This window comes from Schistocerca gregaria, chromosome 3, assembly GCF_023897955.1.
Source record: "Schistocerca gregaria isolate iqSchGreg1 chromosome 3, iqSchGreg1.2, whole genome shotgun sequence".
Classification (NCBI taxonomy): domain Eukaryota; kingdom Metazoa; phylum Arthropoda; class Insecta; order Orthoptera; family Acrididae; genus Schistocerca; species Schistocerca gregaria.
In genome coordinates, this window is record NC_064922.1 from 589,047,126 (window position 1) to 589,070,247 (window position 23,122).

General features: G+C 48.7%; 34 non-coding genes across 34 annotated transcripts; all 34 read left to right on the top strand.

Moving 5' to 3' along the window:
- The first annotated feature begins 3,388 nt into the window (after nucleotides 1-3,388).
- Trnas-cga (transfer RNA serine (anticodon CGA)) lies at nucleotides 3,389-3,470 on the top strand. The gene has a single exon. It is a non-coding gene; the product is annotated as a tRNA-Ser (tRNA).
- Nucleotides 3,471-4,212: 742 nt separating this feature from the next.
- On the top strand, nucleotides 4,213-4,294 carry Trnas-aga (transfer RNA serine (anticodon AGA)). The gene has a single exon. It is a non-coding gene; the product is annotated as a tRNA-Ser (tRNA).
- Nucleotides 4,295-4,647: 353 nt separating this feature from the next.
- Nucleotides 4,648-4,720, top strand: Trnak-uuu (transfer RNA lysine (anticodon UUU)). The gene has a single exon. It is a non-coding gene; the product is annotated as a tRNA-Lys (tRNA).
- A 139-nt stretch (nucleotides 4,721-4,859) lies between these two features.
- On the top strand, nucleotides 4,860-4,941 carry Trnas-cga (transfer RNA serine (anticodon CGA)). Its single transcript has one exon. It is a non-coding gene; the product is annotated as a tRNA-Ser (tRNA).
- Nucleotides 4,942-5,683: 742 nt separating this feature from the next.
- Nucleotides 5,684-5,765, top strand: Trnas-aga (transfer RNA serine (anticodon AGA)). Its single transcript has one exon. It is a non-coding gene; the product is annotated as a tRNA-Ser (tRNA).
- Nucleotides 5,766-6,118: 353 nt separating this feature from the next.
- Nucleotides 6,119-6,191, top strand: Trnak-uuu (transfer RNA lysine (anticodon UUU)). The gene has a single exon. It is a non-coding gene; the product is annotated as a tRNA-Lys (tRNA).
- A 138-nt stretch (nucleotides 6,192-6,329) lies between these two features.
- Nucleotides 6,330-6,411, top strand: Trnas-cga (transfer RNA serine (anticodon CGA)). Its single transcript has one exon. It is a non-coding gene; the product is annotated as a tRNA-Ser (tRNA).
- A 742-nt stretch (nucleotides 6,412-7,153) lies between these two features.
- On the top strand, nucleotides 7,154-7,235 carry Trnas-aga (transfer RNA serine (anticodon AGA)). The gene has a single exon. It is a non-coding gene; the product is annotated as a tRNA-Ser (tRNA).
- Nucleotides 7,236-7,588: 353 nt separating this feature from the next.
- Nucleotides 7,589-7,661, top strand: Trnak-uuu (transfer RNA lysine (anticodon UUU)). Its single transcript has one exon. It is a non-coding gene; the product is annotated as a tRNA-Lys (tRNA).
- Nucleotides 7,662-7,799: 138 nt separating this feature from the next.
- On the top strand, nucleotides 7,800-7,881 carry Trnas-cga (transfer RNA serine (anticodon CGA)). The gene has a single exon. It is a non-coding gene; the product is annotated as a tRNA-Ser (tRNA).
- A 742-nt stretch (nucleotides 7,882-8,623) lies between these two features.
- Trnas-aga (transfer RNA serine (anticodon AGA)) lies at nucleotides 8,624-8,705 on the top strand. Its single transcript has one exon. It is a non-coding gene; the product is annotated as a tRNA-Ser (tRNA).
- A 353-nt stretch (nucleotides 8,706-9,058) lies between these two features.
- Trnak-uuu (transfer RNA lysine (anticodon UUU)) lies at nucleotides 9,059-9,131 on the top strand. Its single transcript has one exon. It is a non-coding gene; the product is annotated as a tRNA-Lys (tRNA).
- A 138-nt stretch (nucleotides 9,132-9,269) lies between these two features.
- Trnas-cga (transfer RNA serine (anticodon CGA)) lies at nucleotides 9,270-9,351 on the top strand. Its single transcript has one exon. It is a non-coding gene; the product is annotated as a tRNA-Ser (tRNA).
- Nucleotides 9,352-10,093: 742 nt separating this feature from the next.
- On the top strand, nucleotides 10,094-10,175 carry Trnas-aga (transfer RNA serine (anticodon AGA)). The gene has a single exon. It is a non-coding gene; the product is annotated as a tRNA-Ser (tRNA).
- A 353-nt stretch (nucleotides 10,176-10,528) lies between these two features.
- Nucleotides 10,529-10,601, top strand: Trnak-uuu (transfer RNA lysine (anticodon UUU)). The gene has a single exon. It is a non-coding gene; the product is annotated as a tRNA-Lys (tRNA).
- Nucleotides 10,602-10,739: 138 nt separating this feature from the next.
- Trnas-cga (transfer RNA serine (anticodon CGA)) lies at nucleotides 10,740-10,821 on the top strand. The gene has a single exon. It is a non-coding gene; the product is annotated as a tRNA-Ser (tRNA).
- A 742-nt stretch (nucleotides 10,822-11,563) lies between these two features.
- On the top strand, nucleotides 11,564-11,645 carry Trnas-aga (transfer RNA serine (anticodon AGA)). The gene has a single exon. It is a non-coding gene; the product is annotated as a tRNA-Ser (tRNA).
- A 353-nt stretch (nucleotides 11,646-11,998) lies between these two features.
- Nucleotides 11,999-12,071, top strand: Trnak-uuu (transfer RNA lysine (anticodon UUU)). Its single transcript has one exon. It is a non-coding gene; the product is annotated as a tRNA-Lys (tRNA).
- A 138-nt stretch (nucleotides 12,072-12,209) lies between these two features.
- Trnas-cga (transfer RNA serine (anticodon CGA)) lies at nucleotides 12,210-12,291 on the top strand. Its single transcript has one exon. It is a non-coding gene; the product is annotated as a tRNA-Ser (tRNA).
- A 742-nt stretch (nucleotides 12,292-13,033) lies between these two features.
- Trnas-aga (transfer RNA serine (anticodon AGA)) lies at nucleotides 13,034-13,115 on the top strand. The gene has a single exon. It is a non-coding gene; the product is annotated as a tRNA-Ser (tRNA).
- Nucleotides 13,116-13,468: 353 nt separating this feature from the next.
- On the top strand, nucleotides 13,469-13,541 carry Trnak-uuu (transfer RNA lysine (anticodon UUU)). Its single transcript has one exon. It is a non-coding gene; the product is annotated as a tRNA-Lys (tRNA).
- Nucleotides 13,542-13,679: 138 nt separating this feature from the next.
- On the top strand, nucleotides 13,680-13,761 carry Trnas-cga (transfer RNA serine (anticodon CGA)). Its single transcript has one exon. It is a non-coding gene; the product is annotated as a tRNA-Ser (tRNA).
- Nucleotides 13,762-14,503: 742 nt separating this feature from the next.
- On the top strand, nucleotides 14,504-14,585 carry Trnas-aga (transfer RNA serine (anticodon AGA)). Its single transcript has one exon. It is a non-coding gene; the product is annotated as a tRNA-Ser (tRNA).
- Nucleotides 14,586-14,938: 353 nt separating this feature from the next.
- Nucleotides 14,939-15,011, top strand: Trnak-uuu (transfer RNA lysine (anticodon UUU)). Its single transcript has one exon. It is a non-coding gene; the product is annotated as a tRNA-Lys (tRNA).
- Nucleotides 15,012-15,149: 138 nt separating this feature from the next.
- Trnas-cga (transfer RNA serine (anticodon CGA)) lies at nucleotides 15,150-15,231 on the top strand. The gene has a single exon. It is a non-coding gene; the product is annotated as a tRNA-Ser (tRNA).
- Nucleotides 15,232-15,973: 742 nt separating this feature from the next.
- On the top strand, nucleotides 15,974-16,055 carry Trnas-aga (transfer RNA serine (anticodon AGA)). The gene has a single exon. It is a non-coding gene; the product is annotated as a tRNA-Ser (tRNA).
- Nucleotides 16,056-16,408: 353 nt separating this feature from the next.
- Nucleotides 16,409-16,481, top strand: Trnak-uuu (transfer RNA lysine (anticodon UUU)). Its single transcript has one exon. It is a non-coding gene; the product is annotated as a tRNA-Lys (tRNA).
- Nucleotides 16,482-16,619: 138 nt separating this feature from the next.
- Trnas-cga (transfer RNA serine (anticodon CGA)) lies at nucleotides 16,620-16,701 on the top strand. Its single transcript has one exon. It is a non-coding gene; the product is annotated as a tRNA-Ser (tRNA).
- Nucleotides 16,702-17,443: 742 nt separating this feature from the next.
- On the top strand, nucleotides 17,444-17,525 carry Trnas-aga (transfer RNA serine (anticodon AGA)). Its single transcript has one exon. It is a non-coding gene; the product is annotated as a tRNA-Ser (tRNA).
- A 353-nt stretch (nucleotides 17,526-17,878) lies between these two features.
- On the top strand, nucleotides 17,879-17,951 carry Trnak-uuu (transfer RNA lysine (anticodon UUU)). Its single transcript has one exon. It is a non-coding gene; the product is annotated as a tRNA-Lys (tRNA).
- Nucleotides 17,952-18,089: 138 nt separating this feature from the next.
- Nucleotides 18,090-18,171, top strand: Trnas-cga (transfer RNA serine (anticodon CGA)). The gene has a single exon. It is a non-coding gene; the product is annotated as a tRNA-Ser (tRNA).
- Nucleotides 18,172-18,913: 742 nt separating this feature from the next.
- Nucleotides 18,914-18,995, top strand: Trnas-aga (transfer RNA serine (anticodon AGA)). Its single transcript has one exon. It is a non-coding gene; the product is annotated as a tRNA-Ser (tRNA).
- A 353-nt stretch (nucleotides 18,996-19,348) lies between these two features.
- Trnak-uuu (transfer RNA lysine (anticodon UUU)) lies at nucleotides 19,349-19,421 on the top strand. Its single transcript has one exon. It is a non-coding gene; the product is annotated as a tRNA-Lys (tRNA).
- A 138-nt stretch (nucleotides 19,422-19,559) lies between these two features.
- Nucleotides 19,560-19,641, top strand: Trnas-cga (transfer RNA serine (anticodon CGA)). Its single transcript has one exon. It is a non-coding gene; the product is annotated as a tRNA-Ser (tRNA).
- Nucleotides 19,642-23,122: the final 3,481 nt, after the last annotated feature.

A 23,122-nucleotide genomic window follows, 5' to 3' on the forward strand; every position in this document is an offset into this window, starting at 1 on the left:
AGGGCAAAGCCTAAACTGAGAAAAGTTCTCATCCAGTATAGTGTTCAACGATCGAAAGACTTGAAAAATTCCATAGAATTTTATTATACCATGCTGCGAAATTTATATGAGCAGGCGAACACTTCCAACGTCCGTCTGGCAGATATCAAGCAAACTAAGGCCAAATTGCTCAGTCTTAAAAGACAGCAGATGGAGGGTCTGAAATTAAAATCCAAGGCTAAGACAGTCGTGGAGGATGAACATGCTTCCTTGTACCATCTACTGAAGCACGAAAGAAACAGGAGACGCACCTTCATTGATGGACTTCAGTCTGAAACTGGCGAGACACTCACGACTCAGAGAGACATCGTCAATGCAGTGCACAAATATTACGAAGACCTATACACTGCCAACCCGGTATGTGAAGAGTCCTTCGATGAGTTCCTTAGTTACATAGCTCCACAGGTCTCGGACGAGGAAAACGAAGACCTTCTCGTTGAGTGTACTAACGAAGATATCCACAGAATCATCTGCAAATCTCCTCTGAGGAAATCGCCGGGACCGGATGGTTTGCCTGTTGAATTTTATAAACGATACTGGCCACTGATTGGTGACATGTTTACCCGAATGACGAACGAGGTGCTTCAGGGAAAGCATTTACCTGCTGTTTTTAAAGAGAGCACAATAGTACTAATCCCAAAAAATGCTGCAAAAAGAAACCTCAACAACTTTCGTCCTATCTCCCTGTTAAACTCCGATTATAAAATCATCGGCAGAATTTTAAACAACAGACTCTCACAGTTGGCCAAAAAGATAGTAAGTCCATACCAGTCCTGTGTGCCTACCAAGAGCATTTTCAAAAGCATAGCTGAATATAGAGATATAATTGCAATCACTGCTGTGACCACCATAAAATGTGCTATCATGTTTATTGACTTCCAGAAAGCATTTGATCGTGTGGATCATAGATTCCTTAGTGCCACACTGAACAAAATAGGTTTTAATGAGCGAGTCGTAAGTGTGATCAGAAATGTTGCAACAGGCATCAGCGCTTGTATATCAGTTAACTGCCAGAGGACAAAGCAGATTCAGATCAGGCGCGGCGTTCCTCAAGGAAGCCCCCTCTCCATGTTCCTATTCGTGCTTTCATTAGAACCTTTCCTCCGCAGTGTTCATGCCACTCTAACTGGCATCACATTATCTGGTCACCGAACAGTCATAAACGCCTATGCCGATGATGTCGGAGTCGTCCTGCGAAATCCCGACGACATTTTGAAATTGGAAACGTTAATTAAAAAGTACTGTAGAGTCTCCGGAGCAGGTGTCAACGCAAACAAAAGCAAACTCCTAAACCTGCGGGGTTTTCAACATACCACCTTAGCCTGGGCCACAATGGTCACCCAATGCAAAGCACTAGGAATAACACTGACACCTTGTCCGTTAAAAATGGCAGCTATCAATTGGAGAAATACGTCGGGACAACTTCTTGGAACAACAAGAGAAAACCTCCACCGTAACATGAACCAAGTTCAGAGGGTGATTTTCATTAACCACTGCATTCTCTCCAGGAGTTACTTTATAGCACAGATCTTCCCACTACCGAAAATGATTGGAAAAAAGATAATGTCTACCATTGCCAGCTATCTTTGGAGAGGGGATATATTCAGAGTCGACGCAAGAACTGCGACCTTAGATCCCAGGAATGGAGGTTTGGGGTTAGTTGACAACAGAAATAAGGCGTCTGCGCTTTTTATAAAAAGGACCGCCACTATCCTTAGCGACCACGCTGATAGCATTACAACTAAATTATTTGAAGTTGTCAGGCCTGCCAGTTTACAGGCGCCGGTGAATGTGCAAACAATAAATAACCGGCTCCAGTACGTTCGTGTATATTTTGTGGAATTCAGCTATCTCGGCGGTGTCATCATCAACTCACGACGGATCACGGCCCGCGATATTCTGTGCCATCGAAAGAAAATGGAGGGGAGAAACAAATTGGAAAGTAAATACCCACACACTGATTGGGACGCCATATGGAAAAATATTAATATGCGTGGTCTACCATCGGACGTCAAGTCAGCGTGGTATAAAACAGTGAATGAGACCGTAAGCACCAATGAAAGGTTACATGCAATCGGCGTTAGCGACACGAACCTATGTCTCAAATGTAAATTGATCGACACGTTAGTGCACAGATTCACGTGCGGTGGCAATCTACAACTCTGTAATTGGATTAGGGAACAACTGGCTTTTCTTACGAGATCTTCGGTGGAAAATTTTCCCCCTGTTACATTCCTCAGGCCTCAGACTTGCTATTTTCCAGCAGCAAAAAACAACTCGGTCCATTGGTTAATGGGACACTATGTGAATTACATAATTAATCACCTGGGAAATGACAATTCCACTGATTTTTACATGTACTTGAAGTGTGCTTTTTATACCGCCCTGAAATATAAAGACCACAAGAAAAACTACGGCAATATGCTTAAAATTGTATTCGAGCGACTGGGCATTGGTTGACAAGCCAACGAGATAAACAAAAATCGTTTATTTAAGCGAAACGACGCTTAAACAAAAACAATTGGGGAGAAGTACAATTTTACAGTTTCATATTACAATCACTTATCCTCTGCTGGCAAAGAAGGCTATTTTGTTTATTGCACAGAAGAAGCCGAAGCCGAAAGCCAGTATCGCAGGGTTAAAGATAAATTGTTTTCTTATACATTCATTTTATGACTGAGAAGGAAGTCTCATTTGTTTCCATGGAAGGGAACATACTTTTTTATTATTATTATTAATCTCAAGAAGGAAAGGAGGCTATGGAATTAGTGCCTTAACATAAAATTCCTTCTTCACATTCCATGAAGATTTTTCTTTTACAATAAAAAAATAACAAACAAACAAAAATAATAATAATAACAATAAAAAAACTAAACAGAAATTAAAAAAAAATAATATACAGGTTCAGGGTCCACTACTTCCTACAACTTTATTATATATTACAAAGAAGTATGCTAGGTTGCCGAGAAGCAGTGGATGAGGAAAAAAAAAAAAAAAAAGAAAAAAAAAAAAAAGAGAAAAGCACTAAAGCTATAACCTTCAATCTCTATTGCCTCGGCATGACATAAATTTTTTGTTTCAAATGAAGCATCTTTTGGTTCAGGATTTCGAAGGCAAAACAGCATATATCTACGTATCCACAAGATGTAAAATTTCTTATTCAAAACTATGATAAAGACACGCCTCAGCAACAGGACTGGGTGGAGACATCGCGGCCAGGCCTCGAGATTTTGACCCCTGCCCGCTTTGCCTCCGCCTGCCTCATGCTGCCATAAAATAAAAAAAAAAAAAAAAAAAAAAAAAAATAAACGGCAGCAGGTGCACGTGTCGGGAGAATCTTGTGCTAGCGGCAGTCGTGGCCGAGTGGTTAAGGCGTCTGACTCGAAATCAGATTCCCTCTGGGAGCGTAGGTTCGAATACTACCGGCTGTGTGCGATTTTGCGTACAAACGAGCAGAAAGTTTCGCGCACATGTGACATGCATGGGTGAATGCCAATGCAAACCAGTGCCACCTCTCTCAGCAAGACGAAGATTTATGTTTAAAGATACTAAATTTCGCGGCGGGCTCTGCTTCCTATGGCTATCGGTTCATCTCGCACGGAAGCTAGTAATGCAGAAATCCGTCGCAGGCCCACGAGCGCACCGCCGTCATTTCCTCGCGCAGTCGCCGTGTTCGTGAGTACGCACATGTACTTGAAAGTGTTGGACAGAGCGAGCATTCATTTCTTTTTAAGTATCGCAATTGAGTCATTTGAGTGCGGCAAAAGCAGTGGTGCAGCGTGTCTTCTCGTAAGATCTCGCAGCTGCTTGGAAGTATGTCCATCGTTTAAGACGACAGAAAACTAGCGTCAGCGGTGCGTCAGTGGGAAGTCGGTGAAGTCGCCATTGGAGCCCCAAGCCAGTAATTACGACACGCAAATCACTCGCACACATTGCAGCTGTACCACCATGCTTGGCAGAGGGACAGGATAGCTGAGTCAAGCAGAGCGCTAGACCGACAACCGAAAGGTCCCGGGTTTAAGCCCCTGTCCAGGCGAAAATTAATACACTGTCGTAACGGCTACTGTGCTGGCCACGGAAGCACTACAGAAACGAGTGAGGCCATGGCGTTTTCTGCCGCCAGGTTGCTTTAAAAGGAGCAGTTTCACTTGTAGAGAGACGCTGCTGCGACGGGCAGTCGTGGCCGAGTGGTTAAGGCGTCTGACTAGAAATCAGATTCCCTCTGGGAGCGTAGGTTCGAGTCCTACCGACTGCGTTTCGTTTTTGTGTCAAGACGCGAAGAGCGTCTCCAACGGAACCGTGAAATGGGCAAACACGTGGGAAACATTGCATTCGAGACGCTTGTGAATTTTCCAGTTGGCAAGTGAGTGTCGACAAAACACGAAGCTCCTCTGCTTCAACGTATGAGACGTAAAAGCTGCTGCAATTTGATTTTCATCGTGTGTCAGCTTTCTTCGATAGACAGTTACGAGCCCAGCGTGATGAGTTCGTAGAGAGCATTCAGAGGACGTTTAATTAGTAACAGCTCCATGCAATGATTGCCCAACAGTAAACGACATGAGGCAGTGTGTCCGTAGCATAGTGGGAAGTGACGTGGAGATAACATGAGCCCGGATAGCTCAGTCGGTAGAGCATTAGGCTTTTAACCTAAGGGTCCAGGGTTCAAGTCCCTGTCCGGGCGGAAATTTTAATACTTTGGTAGCGGCTCGCCTACAAGCGGTGAAAGCACTACGGAAAAAAATGCAGCTACGCCGTTCCTCTGGCACTGCAGTGCTCTAAACGGCAGCAGGTGCACGTGTCGGGAGAATCTTGTGCTAGCGGCAGTCGTGGCCGAGTGGTTAAGGCGTCTGACTCGAAATCAGATTCCCTCTGGGAGCGTAGGTTCGAATCCTACCGGCTGCGTGCGATTTTGCGTACAAACGAGCAGAAAGTTTCGCGCACATGTGACATGCATGGGTGAATGCCAATGCAAACCAGTGCCACCTCTCTCAGCAAGACGAAGATTTATGTTTAAAGATACTGAATTTCGCGGCGGGCTCTGCTTCCTATGGCTATCGGTTCATCTCGCACGGAAGCTAGTAATGCAGAAATCCGTCGCAGGCCCACGAGCGCACCGCCGTCATTTCCTCGCGCAGTCGCCGTGTTCGTGAGTACGCACATGTACTTGAAAGTGTTGGACAGAGCGAGCATTCATTTCTTTTTAAGTATCGCAATTGAGTCATTTGAGTGCGGCAAAAGCAGTGGTGCAGCGTGTCTTCTCGTAAGATCTCGCAGCTGCTTGGAAGTATGTCCATCGTTTAAGACGACAGAAAACTAGCGTCAGCGGTGCGTCAGTGGGAAGTCGGTGAAGTCGCCATTGGAGCCCCAAGCCAGTAATTACGACACGCAAATCACTCGCACACATTGCAGCTGTACCACCATGCTTGGCAGAGGGACAGGATAGCTGAGTCAAGCAGAGCGCTAGACCGACAACCGAAAGGTCCCGGGTTTAAGCCCCTGTCCAGGCGAAAATTAATACACTGTCGTAACGGCTACTGTGCTGGCCACGGAAGCACTACAGAAACGAGTGAGGCCATGGCGTTTTCTGCCGCCAGGTTGCTTTAAAAGGAGCAGTTTCACTTGTAGAGAGACGCTGCTGCGACGGGCAGTCGTGGCCGAGTGGTTAAGGCGTCTGACTAGAAATCAGATTCCCTCTGGGAGCGTAGGTTCGAGTCCTACCGACTGCGTTTCATTTTTGTGTCAAGACGCGAAGAGCGTCTCCAACGGAACCGTGAAATGGGCAAACACGTGGGAAACATTGCATTCGAGACGCTTGTGAATTTTCCAGTTGGCAAGTGAGTGTCGACAAAACACGAAGCTCCTCTGCTTCAACGTATGAGACGTAAAAGCTGCTGCAATTTGATTTTCATCGTGTGTCAGCTTTCTTCGATAGACAGTTACGAGCCCAGCGTGATGAGTTCGTAGAGAGCATTCAGAGGACGTTTAATTAGTAACAGCTCCATGCAATGATTGCCCAACAGTAAACGACATGAGGCAGTGTGTCCGTAGCATAGTGGGAAGTGACGTGGAGATAACATGAGCCCGGATAGCTCCGTCGGTAGAGCATTAGGCTTTTAACCTAAGGGTCCAGGGTTCAAGTCCCTGTCCGGGCGGAAATTTTAATACTTTGGTAGCGGCTCGCCTACAAGCGGTGAAAGCACTACGGAAAAAAATGCAGCTACGCCGTTCCCTGGCACTGCAGTGCTCTAAACGGCAGCAGGTGCACGTGTCGGGAGAATCTTGTGCTAGCGGCAGTCGTGGCCGAGTGGTTAAGGCGTCTGACTCGAAATCAGATTCCCTCTGGGAGCGTAGGTTCGAATCCTACCGGCTGCGTGCGATTTTGCGTACAAACGAGCAGAAAGTTTCGCGCACATGTGACATGCATGGGTGAATGCCAATGCAAACCAGTGCCACCTCTCTCAGCAAGACGAAGATTTATGTTTAAAGATACTAAATTTCGCGGCGGGCTCTGCTTCCTATGGCTATCGGTTCATCTCGCACGGAAGCTAGTAATGCAGAAATCCGTCGCAGGCCCACGAGCGCACCGCCGTCATTTCCTCGCGCAGTCGCCGTGTTCGTGAGTACGCACATGTACTTGAAAGTGTTGGACAGAGCGAGCATTCATTTCTTTTTAAGTATCGCAATTGAGTCATTTGAGTGCGGCAAAAGCAGTGGTGCAGCGTGTCTTCTCGTAAGATCTCGCAGCTGCTTGGAAGTATGTCCATCGTTTAAGACGACAGAAAACTAGCGTCAGCGGTGCGTCAGTGGGAAGTCGGTGAAGTCGCCATTGGAGCCCCAAGCCAGTAATTACGACACGCAAATCACTCGCACACATTGCAGCTGTACCACCATGCTTGGCAGAGGGACAGGATAGCTGAGTCAAGCAGAGCGCTAGACCGACAACCGAAAGGTCCCGGATTTAAGCCCCTGTCCAGGCGAAAATTAATACACTGTCGTAACGGCTACTGTGCTGGCCACGGAAGCACTACAGAAACGAGTGAGGCCATGGCGTTTTCTGCCGCCAGGTTGCTTTAAAAGGAGCAGTTTCACTTGTAGAGAGACGCTGCTGCGACGGGCAGTCGTGGCCGAGTGGTTAAGGCGTCTGACTAGAAATCAGATTCCCTCTGGGAGCGTAGGTTCGAGTCCTACCGACTGCGTTTCGTTTTTGTGTCAAGACGCGAAGAGCGTCTCCAACGGAACCGTGAAATGGGCAAACACGTGGGAAACATTGCATTCGAGACGCTTGTGAATTTTCCAGTTGGCAAGTGAGTGTCGACAAAACACGAAGCTCCTCTGCTTCAACGTATGAGACGTAAAAGCTGCTGCAATTTGATTTTCATCGTGTGTCAGCTTTCTTCGATAGACAGTTACGAGCCCAGCGTGATGAGTTCGTAGAGAGCATTCAGAGGACGTTTAATTAGTAACAGCTCCATGCAATGATTGCCCAACAGTAAACGACATGAGGCAGTGTGTCCGTAGCATAGTGGGAAGTGACGTGGAGATAACATGAGCCCGGATAGCTCCGTCGGTAGAGCATTAGGCTTTTAACCTAAGGGTCCAGGGTTCAAGTCCCTGTCCGGGCGGAAATTTTAATACTTTGGTAGCGGCTCGCCTACAAGCGGTGAAAGCACTACGGAAAAAAATGCAGCTACGCCGTTCCCTGGCACTGCAGTGCTCTAAACGGCAGCAGGTGCACGTGTCGGGAGAATCTTGTGCTAGCGGCAGTCGTGGCCGAGTGGTTAAGGCGTCTGACTCGAAATCAGATTCCCTCTGGGAGCGTAGGTTCGAATACTACCGGCTGTGTGCGATTTTGCGTACAAACGAGCAGAAAGTTTCGCGCACATGTGACATGCATGGGTGAATGCCAATGCAAACCAGTGCCACCTCTCTCAGCAAGACGAAGATTTATGTTTAAAGATACTAAATTTCGCGGCGGGCTCTGCTTCCTATGGCTATCGGTTCATCTCGCACGGAAGCTAGTAATGCAGAAATCCGTCGCAGGCCCACGAGCGCACCGCCGTCATTTCCTCGCGCAGTCGCCGTGTTCGTGAGTACGCACATGTACTTGAAAGTGTTGGACAGAGCGAGCATTCATTTCTTTTTAAGTATCGCAATTGAGTCATTTGAGTGCGGCAAAAGCAGTGGTGCAGCGTGTCTTCTCGTAAGATCTCGCAGCTGCTTGGAAGTATGTCCATCGTTTAAGACGACAGAAAACTAGCGTCAGCGGTGCGTCAGTGGGAAGTCGGTGAAGTCGCCATTGGAGCCCCAAGCCAGTAATTACGACACGCAAATCACTCGCACACATTGCAGCTGTACCACCATGCTTGGCAGAGGGACAGGATAGCTGAGTCAAGCAGAGCGCTAGACCGACAACCGAAAGGTCCCGGGTTTAAGCCCCTGTCCAGGCGAAAATTAATACACTGTCGTAACGGCTACTGTGCTGGCCACGGAAGCACTACAGAAACGAGTGAGGCCATGGCGTTTTCTGCCGCCAGGTTGCTTTAAAAGGAGCAGTTTCACTTGTAGAGAGACGCTGCTGCGACGGGCAGTCGTGGCCGAGTGGTTAAGGCGTCTGACTAGAAATCAGATTCCCTCTGGGAGCGTAGGTTCGAGTCCTACCGACTGCGTTTCGTTTTTGTGTCAAGACGCGAAGAGCGTCTCCAACGGAACCGTGAAATGGGCAAACACGTGGGAAACATTGCATTCGAGACGCTTGTGAATTTTCCAGTTGGCAAGTGAGTGTCGACAAAACACGAAGCTCCTCTGCTTCAACGTATGAGACGTAAAAGCTGCTGCAATTTGATTTTCATCGTGTGTCAGCTTTCTTCGATAGACAGTTACGAGCCCAGCGTGATGAGTTCGTAGAGAGCATTCAGAGGACGTTTAATTAGTAACAGCTCCATGCAATGATTGCCCAACAGTAAACGACATGAGGCAGTGTGTCCGTAGCATAGTGGGAAGTGACGTGGAGATAACATGAGCCCGGATAGCTCCGTCGGTAGAGCATTAGGCTTTTAACCTAAGGGTCCAGGGTTCAAGTCCCTGTCCGGGCGGAAATTTTAATACTTTGGTAGCGGCTCGCCTACAAGCGGTGAAAGCACTACGGAAAAAAATGCAGCTACGCCGTTCCCTGGCACTGCAGTGCTCTAAACGGCAGCAGGTGCACGTGTCGGGAGAATCTTGTGCTAGCGGCAGTCGTGGCCGAGTGGTTAAGGCGTCTGACTCGAAATCAGATTCCCTCTGGGAGCGTAGGTTCGAATTCTACCGGCTGCGTGCGATTTTGCGTACAAACGAGCAGAAAGTTTCGCGCACATGTGACATGCATGGGTGAATGCCAATGCAAACCAGTGCCACCTCTCTCAGCAAGACGAAGATTTATGTTTAAAGATACTAAATTTCGCGGCGGGCTCTGCTTCCTATGGCTATCGGTTCATCTCGCACGGAAGCTAGTAATGCAGAAATCCGTCGCAGGCCCACGAGCGCACCGCCGTCATTTCCTCGCGCAGTCGCCGTGTTCGTGAGTACGCACATGTACTTGAAAGTGTTGGACAGAGCGAGCATTCATTTCTTTTTAAGTATCGCAATTGAGTCATTTGAGTGCGGCAAAAGCAGTGGTGCAGCGTGTCTTCTCGTAAGATCTCGCAGCTGCTTGGAAGTATGTCCATCGTTTAAGACGACAGAAAACTAGCGTCAGCGGTGCGTCAGTGGGAAGTCGGTGAAGTCGCCATTGGAGCCCCAAGCCAGTAATTACGACACGCAAATCACTCGCACACATTGCAGCTGTACCACCATGCTTGGCAGAGGGACAGGATAGCTGAGTCAAGCAGAGCGCTAGACCGACAACCGAAAGGTCCCGGATTTAAGCCCCTGTCCAGGCGAAAATTAATACACTGTCGTAACGGCTACTGTGCTGGCCACGGAAGCACTACAGAAACGAGTGAGGCCATGGCGTTTTCTGCCGCCAGGTTGCTTTAAAAGGAGCAGTTTCACTTGTAGAGAGACGCTGCTGCGACGGGCAGTCGTGGCCGAGTGGTTAAGGCGTCTGACTAGAAATCAGATTCCCTCTGGGAGCGTAGGTTCGAGTCCTACCGACTGCGTTTCGTTTTTGTGTCAAGACGCGAAGAGCGTCTCCAACGGAACCGTGAAATGGGCAAACACGTGGGAAACATTGCATTCGAGACGCTTGTGAATTTTCCAGTTGGCAAGTGAGTGTCGACAAAACACGAAGCTCCTCTGCTTCAACGTATGAGACGTAAAAGCTGCTGCAATTTGATTTTCATCGTGTGTCAGCTTTCTTCGATAGACAGTTACGAGCCCAGCGTGATGAGTTCGTAGAGAGCATTCAGAGGACGTTTAATTAGTAACAGCTCCATGCAATGATTGCCCAACAGTAAACGACATGAGGCAGTGTGTCCGTAGCATAGTGGGAAGTGACGTGGAGATAACATGAGCCCGGATAGCTCCGTCGGTAGAGCATTAGGCTTTTAACCTAAGGGTCCAGGGTTCAAGTCCCTGTCCGGGCGGAAATTTTAATACTTTGGTAGCGGCTCGCCTACAAGCGGTGAAAGCACTACGGAAAAAAATGCAGCTACGCCGTTCCCTGGCACTGCAGTGCTCTAAACGGCAGCAGGTGCACGTGTCGGGAGAATCTTGTGCTAGCGGCAGTCGTGGCCGAGTGGTTAAGGCGTCTGACTCGAAATCAGATTCCCTCTGGGAGCGTAGGTTCGAATACTACCGGCTGTGTGCGATTTTGCGTACAAACGAGCAGAAAGTTTCGCGCACATGTGACATGCATGGGTGAATGCCAATGCAAACCAGTGCCACCTCTCTCAGCAAGACGAAGATTTATGTTTAAAGATACTAAATTTCGCGGCGGGCTCTGCTTCCTATGGCTATCGGTTCATCTCGCACGGAAGCTAGTAATGCAGAAATCCGTCGCAGGCCCACGAGCGCACCGCCGTCATTTCCTCGCGCAGTCGCCGTGTTCGTGAGTACGCACATGTACTTGAAAGTGTTGGACAGAGCGAGCATTCATTTCTTTTTAAGTATCGCAATTGAGTCATTTGAGTGCGGCAAAAGCAGTGGTGCAGCGTGTCTTCTCGTAAGATCTCGCAGCTGCTTGGAAGTATGTCCATCGTTTAAGACGACAGAAAACTAGCGTCAGCGGTGCGTCAGTGGGAAGTCGGTGAAGTCGCCATTGGAGCCCCAAGCCAGTAATTACGACACGCAAATCACTCGCACACATTGCAGCTGTACCACCATGCTTGGCAGAGGGACAGGATAGCTGAGTCAAGCAGAGCGCTAGACCGACAACCGAAAGGTCCCGGGTTTAAGCCCCTGTCCAGGCGAAAATTAATACACTGTCGTAACGGCTACTGTGCTGGCCACGGAAGCACTACAGAAACGAGTGAGGCCATGGCGTTTTCTGCCGCCAGGTTGCTTTAAAAGGAGCAGTTTCACTTGTAGAGAGACGCTGCTGCGACGGGCAGTCGTGGCCGAGTGGTTAAGGCGTCTGACTAGAAATCAGATTCCCTCTGGGAGCGTAGGTTCGAGTCCTACCGACTGCGTTTCGTTTTTGTGTCAAGACGCGAAGAGCGTCTCCAACGGAACCGTGAAATGGGCAAACACGTGGGAAACATTGCATTCGAGACGCTTGTGAATTTTCCAGTTGGCAAGTGAGTGTCGACAAAACACGAAGCTCCTCTGCTTCAACGTATGAGACGTAAAAGCTGCTGCAATTTGATTTTCATCGTGTGTCAGCTTTCTTCGATAGACAGTTACGAGCCCAGCGTGATGAGTTCGTAGAGAGCATTCAGAGGACGTTTAATTAGTAACAGCTCCATGCAATGATTGCCCAACAGTAAACGACATGAGGCAGTGTGTCCGTAGCATAGTGGGAAGTGACGTGGAGATAACATGAGCCCGGATAGCTCCGTCGGTAGAGCATTAGGCTTTTAACCTAAGGGTCCAGGGTTCAAGTCCCTGTCCGGGCGGAAATTTTAATACTTTGGTAGCGGCTCGCCTACAAGCGGTGAAAGCACTACGGAAAAAAATGCAGCTACGCCGTTCCCTGGCACTGCAGTGCTCTAAACGGCAGCAGGTGCACGTGTCGGGAGAATCTTGTGCTAGCGGCAGTCGTGGCCGAGTGGTTAAGGCGTCTGACTCGAAATCAGATTCCCTCTGGGAGCGTAGGTTCGAATCCTACCGGCTGCGTGCGATTTTGCGTACAAACGAGCAGAAAGTTTCGCGCACATGTGACATGCATGGGTGAATGCCAATGCAAACCAGTGCCACCTCTCTCAGCAAGACGAAGATTTATGTTTAAAGATACTAAATTTCGCGGCGGGCTCTGCTTCCTATGGCTATCGGTTCATCTCGCACGGAAGCTAGTAATGCAGAAATCCGTCGCAGGCCCACGAGCGCACCGCCGTCATTTCCTCGCGCAGTCGCCGTGTTCGTGAGTACGCACATGTACTTGAAAGTGTTGGACAGAGCGAGCATTCATTTCTTTTTAAGTATCGCAATTGAGTCATTTGAGTGCGGCAAAAGCAGTGGTGCAGCGTGTCTTCTCGTAAGATCTCGCAGCTGCTTGGAAGTATGTCCATCGTTTAAGACGACAGAAAACTAGCGTCAGCGGTGCGTCAGTGGGAAGTCGGTGAAGTCGCCATTGGAGCCCCAAGCCAGTAATTACGACACGCAAATCACTCGCACACATTGCAGCTGTACCACCATGCTTGGCAGAGGGACAGGATAGCTGAGTCAAGCAGAGCGCTAGACCGACAACCGAAAGGTCCCGGATTTAAGCCCCTGTCCAGGCGAAAATTAATACACTGTCGTAACGGCTACTGTGCTGGCCACGGAAGCACTACAGAAACGAGTGAGGCCATGGCGTTTTCTGCCGCCAGGTTGCTTTAAAAGGAGCAGTTTCACTTGTAGAGAGACGCTGCTGCGACGGGCAGTCGTGGCCGAGTGGTTAAGGCGTCTGACTAGAAATCAGATTCCCTCTGGGAGCGTAGGTTCGAGTCCTACCGACTGCGTTTCGTTTTTGTGTCAAGACGCGAAGAGCGTCTCCAACGGAACCGTGAAATGGGCAAACACGTGGGAAACATTGCATTCGAGACGCTTGTGAATTTTCCAGTTGGCAAGTGAGTGTCGACAAAACACGAAGCTCCTCTGCTTCAACGTATGAGACGTAAAAGCTGCTGCAATTTGATTTTCATCGTGTGTCAGCTTTCTTCGATAGACAGTTACGAGCCCAGCGTGATGAGTTCGTAGAGAGCATTCAGAGGACGTTTAATTAGTAACAGCTCCATGCAATGATTGCCCAACAGTAAACGACATGAGGCAGTGTGTCCGTAGCATAGTGGGAAGTGACGTGGAGATAACATGAGCCCGGATAGCTCCGTCGGTAGAGCATTAGGCTTTTAACCTAAGGGTCCAGGGTTCAAGTCCCTGTCCGGGCGGAAATTTTAATACTTTGGTAGCGGCTCGCCTACAAGCGGTGAAAGCACTACGGAAAAAAATGCAGCTACGCCGTTCCCTGGCACTGCAGTGCTCTAAACGGCAGCAGGTGCACGTGTCGGGAGAATCTTGTGCTAGCGGCAGTCGTGGCCGAGTGGTTAAGGCGTCTGACTCGAAATCAGATTCCCTCTGGGAGCGTAGGTTCGAATCCTACCGGCTGCGTGCGATTTTGCGTACAAACGAGCAGAAAGTTTCGCGCACATGTGACATGCATGGGTGAATGCCAATGCAAACCAGTGCCACCTCTCTCAGCAAGACGAAGATTTATGTTTAAAGATACTAAATTTCGCGGCGGGCTCTGCTTCCTATGGCTATCGGTTCATCTCGCACGGAAGCTAGTAATGCAGAAATCCGTCGCAGGCCCACGAGCGCACCGCCGTCATTTCCTCGCGCAGTCGCCGTGTTCGTGAGTACGCACATGTACTTGAAAGTGTTGGACAGAGCGAGCATTCATTTCTTTTTAAGTATCGCAATTGAGTCATTTGAGTGCGGCAAAAGCAGTGGTGCAGCGTGTCTTCTCGTAAGATCTCGCTGCTGCTTGGAAGTATGTCCATCGTTTAAGACGACAGAAAACTAGCGTCAGCGGTGCGTCAGTGGGAAGTCGGTGAAGTCGCCATTGGAGCCCCAAGCCAGTAATTACGACACGCAAATCACTCGCACACATTGCAGCTGTACCACCATGCTTGGCAGAGGGACAGGATAGCTGAGTCAAGCAGAGCGCTAGACCGACAACCGAAAGGTCCCGGGTTTAAGCCCCTGTCCAGGCGAAAATTAATACACTGTCGTAACGGCTACTGTGCTGGCCACGGAAGCACTACAGAAACGAGTGAGGCCATGGCGTTTTCTGCCGCCAGGTTGCTTTAAAAGGAGCAGTTTCACTTGTAGAGAGACGCTGCTGCGACGGGCAGTCGTGGCCGAGTGGTTAAGGCGTCTGACTAGAAATCAGATTCCCTCTGGGAGCGTAGGTTCGAGTCCTACCGACTGCGTTTCGTTTTTGTGTCAAGACGCGAAGAGCGTCTCCAACGGAACCGTGAAATGGGCAAACACGTGGGAAACATTGCATTCGAGACGCTTGTGAATTTTCCAGTTGGCAAGTGAGTGTCGACAAAACACGAAGCTCCTCTGCTTCAACGTATGAGACGTAAAAGCTGCTGCAATTTGATTTTCATCGTGTGTCAGCTTTCTTCGATAGACAGTTACGAGCCCAGCGTGATGAGTTCGTAGAGAGCATTCAGAGGACGTTTAATTAGTAACAGCTCCATGCAATGATTGCCCAACAGTAAACGACATGAGGCAGTGTGTCCGTAGCATAGTGGGAAGTGACGTGGAGATAACATGAGCCCGGATAGCTCCGTCAGTAGAGCATTAGGCTTTTAACCTAAGGGTCCAGGGTTCAAGTCCCTGTCCGGGCGGAAATTTTAATACTTTGGTAGCGGCTCGCCTACAAGCGGTGAAAGCACTACGGAAAAAAATGCAGCTACGCCGTTCCCTGGCACTGCAGTGCTCTAAACGGCAGCAGGTGCACGTGTCGGGAGAATCTTGTGCTAGCGGCAGTCGTGGCCGAGTGGTTAAGGCGTCTGACTCGAAATCAGATTCCCTCTGGGAGCGTAGGTTCGAATCCTACCGGCTGCGTGCGATTTTGCGTACAAACGAGCAGAAAGTTTCGCGCACATGTGACATGCATGGGTGAATGCCAATGCAAACCAGTGCCACCTCTCTCAGCAAGACGAAGATTTATGTTTAAAGATACTAAATTTCGCGGCGGGCTCTGCTTCCTATGGCTATCGGTTCATCTCGCACGGAAGCTAGTAATGCAGAAATCCGTCGCAGGCCCACGAGCGCACCGCCGTCATTTCCTCGCGCAGTCGCCGTGTTCGTGAGTACGCACATGTACTTGAAAGTGTTGGACAGAGCGAGCATTCATTTCTTTTTAAGTATCGCAATTGAGTCATTTGAGTGCGGCAAAAGCAGTGGTGCAGCGTGTCTTCTCGTAAGATCTCGCAGCTGCTTGGAAGTATGTCCATCGTTTAAGACGACAGAAAACTAGCGTCAGCGGTGCGTCAGTGGGAAGTCGGTGAAGTCGCCATTGGAGCCCCAAGCCAGTAATTACGACACGCAAATCACTCGCACACATTGCAGCTGTACCACCATGCTTGGCAGAGGGACAGGATAGCTGAGTCAAGCAGAGCGCTAGACCGACAACCGAAAGGTCCCGGATTTAAGCCCCTGTCCAGGCGAAAATTAATACACTGTCGTAACGGCTACTGTGCTGGCCACGGAAGCACTACAGAAACGAGTGAGGCCATAGCGTTTTCTGCCGCCAGGTTGCTTTAAAAGGAGCAGTTTCACTTGTAGAGAGACGCTGCTGCGACGGGCAGTCGTGGCCGAGTGGTTAAGGCGTCTGACTAGAAATCAGATTCCCTCTGGGAGCGTAGGTTCGAGTCCTACCGACTGCGTTTCGTTTTTGTGTCAAGACGCGAAGAGCGTCTCCAACGGAACCGTGAAATGGGCAAACACGTGGGAAACATTGCATTCGAGACGCTTGTGAATTTTCCAGTTGGCAAGTGAGTGTCGACAAAACACGAAGCTCCTCTGCTTCAACGTATGAGACGTAAAAGCTGCTGCAATTTGATTTTCATCGTGTGTCAGCTTTCTTCGATAGACAGTTACGAGCCCAGCGTGATGAGTTCGTAGAGAGCATTCAGAGGACGTTTAATTAGTAACAGCTCCATGCAATGATTGCCCAACAGTAAACGACATGAGGCAGTGTGTCCGTAGCATAGTGGGAAGTGACGTGGAGATAACATGAGCCCGGATAGCTCCGTCGGTAGAGCATTAGGCTTTTAACCTAAGGGTCCAGGGTTCAAGTCCCTGTCCGGGCGGAAATTTTAATACTTTGGTAGCGGCTCGCCTACAAGCGGTGAAAGCACTACGGAAAAAAATGCAGCTACGCCGTTCCCTGGCACTGCAGTGCTCTAAACGGCAGCAGGTGCACGTGTCGGGAGAATCTTGTGCTAGCGGCAGTCGTGGCCGAGTGGTTAAGGCGTCTGACTCGAAATCAGATTCCCTCTGGGAGCGTAGGTTCGAATCCTACCGGCTGCGTGCGATTTTGCGTACAAACGAGCAGAAAGTTTCGCGCACATGTGACATGCATGGGTGAATGCCAATGCAAACCAGTGCCACCTCTCTCAGCAAGACGAAGATTTATGTTTAAAGATACTAAATTTCGCGGCGGGCTCTGCTTCCTATGGCTATCGGTTCATCTCGCACGGAAGCTAGTAATGCAGAAATCCGTCGCAGGCCCACGAGCGCACCGCCGTCATTTCCTCGCGCAGTCGCCGTGTTCGTGAGTACGCACATGTACTTGAAAGTGTTGGACAGAGCGAGCATTCATTTCTTTTTAAGTATCGCAATTGAGTCATTTGAGTGTGGCAAAAGCAGTGGTGCAGCGTGTCTTCTCGTAAGATCTCGCTGCTGCTTGGAAGTATGTCCATCGTTTAAGACGACAGAAAACTAGCGTCAGCGGTGCGTCAGTGGGAAGTCGGTGAAGTCGCCATTGGAGCCCCAAGCCAGTAATTACGACACGCAAATCACTCGCACACATTGCAGCTGTACCACCATGCTTGGCAGAGGGACAGGATAGCTGAGTCAAGCAGAGCGCTAGACCGACAACCGAAAGGTCCCGGGTTTAAGCCCCTGTCCAGGCGAAAATTAATACACTGTCGTAACGGCTACTGTGCTGGCCACGGAAGCACTACAGAAACGAGTGAGGCCATGGCGTTTTCTGCCGCCAGGTTGCTTTAAAAGGAGCAGTTTCACTTGTAGAGAGACGCTGCTGCGACGGGCAGTCGTGGCCGAGTGGTTAAGGCGTCTGACTAGAAATCAGATTCCCTCTGGGAGCGTAGGTTCGAGTCCTACCGACTGCGTTTCGTTTTTGTGTCAAGACGCGAAGAGCGTCTCCAACGGAACCGTGAAATGGGCAAACACGTGGGAAACATTGCATTCGAGACGCTTGTGAATTTTCCAGTTGGCAAGTGAGTGTCGACAAAACACGAAGCTCCTCTGCTTCAACGTATGAGACGTAAAAGCTGCTGCAATTTGATTTTCATCGTGTGTCAGCTTTCTTCGATAGACAGTTCCGAGCCCAGCGTGATGAGTTCGTAGAGAGCATTCAGAGGACGTTTAATTAGTAACAGCTCCATGCAATGATTGCCCAACAGTAAACGACATGAGGCAGTGTGTCCGTAGCATAGTGGGAAGTGACGTGGAGATAACATGAGCCCGGATAGCTCCGTCGGTAGAGCATTAGGCTTTTAACCTAAGGGTCCAGGGTTCAAGTCCCTGTCCGGGCGGAAATTTTAATACTTTGGTAGCGGCTCGCCTACAAGCGGTGAAAGCACTACGGAAAAAAATGCAGCTACGCCGTTCCCTGGCACTGCAGTGCTCTAAACGGCAGCAGGTGCACGTGTCGGGAGAATCTTGTGCTAGCGGCAGTCGTGGCCGAGTGGTTAAGGCGTCTGACTCGAAATCAGATTCCCTCTGGGAGCGTAGGTTCGAATCCTACCGGCTGTGTGCGATTTTGCGTACAAACGAGCAGAAAGTTTCGCGCACATGTGACATGCATGGGTGAATGCCAATGCAAACCAGTGCCACCTCTCTCAGCAAGACGAAGATTTATGTTTAAAGATACTAAATTTCGCGGCGGGCTCTGCTTCCTATGGCTATCGGTTCATCTCGCACGGAAGCTAGTAATGCAGAAATCCGTCGCAGGCCCACGAGCGCACCGCCGTCATTTCCTCGCGCAGTCGCCGTGTTCGTGAGTACGCACATGTACTTGAAAGTGTTGGACAGAGCGAGCATTCATTTCTTTTTAAGTATCGCAATTGAGTCATTTGAGTGCGGCAAAAGCAGTGGTGCAGCGTGTCTTCTCGTAAGATCTCGCAGCTGCTTGGAAGTATGTCCATCGTTTAAGACGACAGAAAACTAGCGTCAGCGGTGCGTCAGTGGGAAGTCGGTGAAGTCGCCATTGGAGCCCCAAGCCAGTAATTACGACACGCAAATCACTCGCACACATTGCAGCTGTACCACCATGCTTGGCAGAGGGACAGGATAGCTGAGTCAAGCAGAGCGCTAGACCGACAACCGAAAGGTCCCGGGTTTAAGCCCCTGTCCAGGCGAAAATTAATACACTGTCGTAACGGCTACTGTGCTGGCCACGGAAGCACTACAGAAACGAGTGAGGCCATGGCGTTTTCTGCCGCCAGGTTGCTTTAAAAGGAGCAGTTTCACTTGTAGAGAGACGCTGCTGCGACGGGCAGTCGTGGCCGAGTGGTTAAGGCGTCTGACTAGAAATCAGATTCCCTCTGGGAGCGTAGGTTCGAGTCCTACCGACTGCGTTTCGTTTTTGTGTCAAGACGCGAAGAGCGTCTCCAACGGAACCGTGAAATGGGCAAACACGTGGGAAACATTGCATTCGAGACGCTTGTGAATTTTCCAGTTGGCAAGTGAGTGTCGACAAAACACGAAGCTCCTCTGCTTCAACGTATGAGACGTAAAAGCTGCTGCAATTTGATTTTCATCGTGTGTCAGCTTTCTTCGATAGACAGTTACGAGCCCAGCGTGATGAGTTCGTAGAGAGCATTCAGAGGACGTTTAATTAGTAACAGCTCCATGCAATGATTGCCCAACAGTAAACGACATGAGGCAGTGTGTCCGTAGCATAGTGGGAAGTGACGTGGAGATAACATGAGCCCGGATAGCTCCGTCGGTAGAGCATTAGGCTTTTAACCTAAGGGTCCAGGGTTCAAGTCCCTGTCCGGGTGGAAATTTTAATACTTTGGTAGCGGCTCGCCTACAAGCGGTGAAAGCACTACGGAAAAAAATGCAGCTACGCCGTTCCCTGGCACTGCAGTGCTCTAAACGGCAGCAGGTGCACGTGTCGGGAGAATCTTGTGCTAGCGGCAGTCGTGGCCGAGTGGTTAAGGCGTCTGACTCGAAATCAGATTCCCTCTGGGAGCGTAGGTTCGAATCCTACCGGCTGCTATATTCTGGCTTTAGCCGTCGCCGCGGTCGGACGTGCTTGTTGTTTACTCCGCGTACGTTAGCGCTATCGCCGGTGTTTGGTGTTTACGTGAAGTTAGCTGTACATTTTCGCTGTTATTTTTTGAGTGGTGTCTCTGATAAGTGTTTTTATAGTGCTTTCGTCCGTTCCACGTCTCGTGCTTCGCCGCAATTTCGGTTGTTGCCGGAATTTCGTCGGAACCGACGACCATGTCTGACACCGTCAGGAAGAATACTTTAGTCTTCTCGTTCGAGAAAGAAACACGGCCGGTCCAACCCACTGCGCTGGAAATCCACGATTGGCTGACTGAGGTAATCGGTATAACTTCTGACTCTGTTCATACCACGCAATTAGATGCTGAAAAATACTGTGTTTTTGTTAAATTTCTGAACTCAGTGACAGTCGATAAGTTGCTTGCAAAATGGGGTAATTCCGTCGAATTTGTTCATCGAGACGGTTCAAAAAGTAATGTCTCTGTACGAAAAGCTGATATCATGTACACCAATGTCAGGATTTTGAATGTTCCAATTGAAATTGATAATCAGTTGATCAAGGACGCTCTATCTAAATATGGCGAAGTTAAATCTATCTATAACGAAAGATGGTCGAAGCTATACAAGATACAGTGTTTTAATGGCATTAGATCCGTTGAAATGGAGGTGAAAGCCAACATTCCGTCCCATATATCCGTTGCAGGCCATAAAGCACATGTTGTGTATTCTGGTCAGGAGCGCACGTGCAATATTTGCAATGAGACAGGTCATTTCCGACAAGATTGTCCGCGCCGTGTTTTTGTTCTTCGGAACAATCTAACACAGCGTCAAAAACTGACCCTCAGCGATGTCTTACCAAATAGCACTTCCCTTCTTTCGGTTAACGACAGTGGTGCATGTACTTCTGCAGTGCCCGCCATAACTACTACGGAGTTCCCTCCCCTGAGCGTCATTACATCACACCCTTCTGTTCCCGATTGCGATCTCCAGAATAAGAAGCGACCGTTGGAAACGACCGATGACGGCTCGGACGGCGAGTCCGCCCGTAATTCGCCTTCCACCCGCAAGCAGAAGCAGTGTAATGCGGATGTGCTCGAGGAAACAAACAGTACATGTATTGACGTGACGACAGCCGCTGAGGCAACCCGGCCGCTGTCGGCGGCTGAACAGGTACAAACGGTCCACGGAGGGGACGCAGTAACGATTGTCGCGGAGACGGAAGAGGCGCACTCCGAAGCACAAGAGGTGACGGAGCGGAACCCAACTCAAGAACTTACAGACCCACAAACCGCCGACTCAGTCAGTGCTCTGGAGCTAGTGACGGAAGAACAAGGAAATGGCACTCGTAAAAAGGACGCTGTTGAGGCAGCTTCGGTCACAACGGTGGTAAAGATAGACAATCCGAATGACGGCGCGTTGAACCAAGATGTCCGAAGACGCCGACTCAAACCGCATCCTAATCTCAAAGCTTCCCGTAACCAAAGCAAACAACAACCAGCACAAGAGGAAGCGACGGCCAAGAACGTCTTGTATGAAATCATCACGGAAAGACCTAAGGAGGTACCTTCAAGTGACATTAGTGATGCAAAGCCCCTCGGTAAAACTAAAACCCGAGATGTTCGGAATCCTGTACCAAAATGAGGCTGTAAGATGAAAAAAAAAGGATTTTGTTGAACCAGTTTCATTTCTAATTGTACTACTGTCTTAGTCATATTTCAGAGGAACCAGATGAAGTGTTTACCGAGCTTCAAATACTGACTATTCTTTTAGATGTTTGTTTAAGCGGAGTCGTTTCTCCCTTCTAGAAGCTGCACATCTCTTTTTTTTTATTAATATTTTGTTATCTTTTTAATCACTTATTTACTTTTTATGCAAACTAAATGTCCCAGGCATATACAATTACGACTATCAATATTAACAGGATTACATCCGTGACTAAAGTTACAGCGCTCAAGGATTATTTATATGAGTCAGGGACGGACATTGCTTTCCTACAGGAAGTAGTGCTGACTAATCTTACAGTGCCTGGATATTTGGCGATTTTAAATGTCTCACTTGACACCAACGTCGGTACAGCAATTTTAGTCAGGGAGGGGATTCCTGTCTCGGATATCGAGAGGTTGGACTCCGGCAGAGCGATAGGTATAAAAGTCTTTGGTTCTACCCTTATCAATCTGTATGCCCCTTCTGGCACATCCAATAGAATGGAAAGAGCACAGTTCTATAAAGAAGAAATCATTTATTTATTACGGAAAAACCCAAAAGATCTTATAATAGGCGGTGATTTTAATTGTGTGATAAATAAGAAAGACCAGGTTCCGAATTTTAATAACTGCATTGAACTGAAGCGTTTCGTCACTGTTTTACAGCTTAAAGATGCTTGGGAAATAATGTATCCCACATTTGTGGCATTTACATTCCTAGGTCCTCACTCACGTAGCAGGATCGACAGACTCTACATATCGCAAAGTCTAGTTAGCTCCTTCATTAAAGCAGAGACGATTCCAGTTTACTTTTCTGATCATAGCTCCGTGCTAGCTTCCATCAACCTTACTGCGCAACCCACTCGCCGTTTTAGAAGTTCATGGCACCTTAATACGTCACTGATGCAGGACGACGGATTAGAAGAAAGTTTGACAGAAGCGTGGGCATTGTGCCTCCGCTCTGCAGATAGACACGTCTCAGTACTAGACTGGTGGTGCAACAGGGCAAAGCCTAAACTGAGAAAAGTTCTCATCCAGTATAGTGTACAACGATCGAAAGACTTGAAAAATTCCATAGAATTTTATTATACCATGCTGCGAAATTTATATGAGCAGGCGAACACTTCCAACGTCCGTCTGGCAGATATCAAGCAAACTAAGGCCAAATTGCTCAGTCTTAAAAGACAGCAGATGGAGGGTCTGAAATTAAAATCCAAGGCTAAGACAGTCGTGGAGGATGAACATGCTTCCTTGTACCATCTACTGAAGCACGAAAGAAACAGGAGACGCACCTTCATTGATGGACTTCAGTCTGAAACTGGCGAGACACTCACGACTCAGAGAGACATCGTCAATGCAGTGCACAAATATTACGAAGACCTATACACTGCCAACCCGGTATGTGAAGAGTCCTTCGATGAGTTCCTTAGTTACATAGCTCCACAGGTCTCGGACGAGGAAAACGAAGACCTTCTCGTTGAGTGTACTAACGAAGATATCCACAGAATCATCTGCAAATCTCCTCTGAGGAAATCGCCGGGACCGGATGGTTTGCCTGTTGAATTTTATAAACGATACTGGCCACTGATTGGTGACATGTTTACCCGAATGACGAACGAGGTGCTTCAGGGAAAGCATTTACCTGCTGTTTTTAAAGAGAGCACAATAGTACTAATCCCAAAAAATGCTGCAAAAAGAAACCTCAACAACTTTCGTCCTATCTCCCTGTTAAACTCCGATTATAAAATCATCGGCAGAATTTTAAA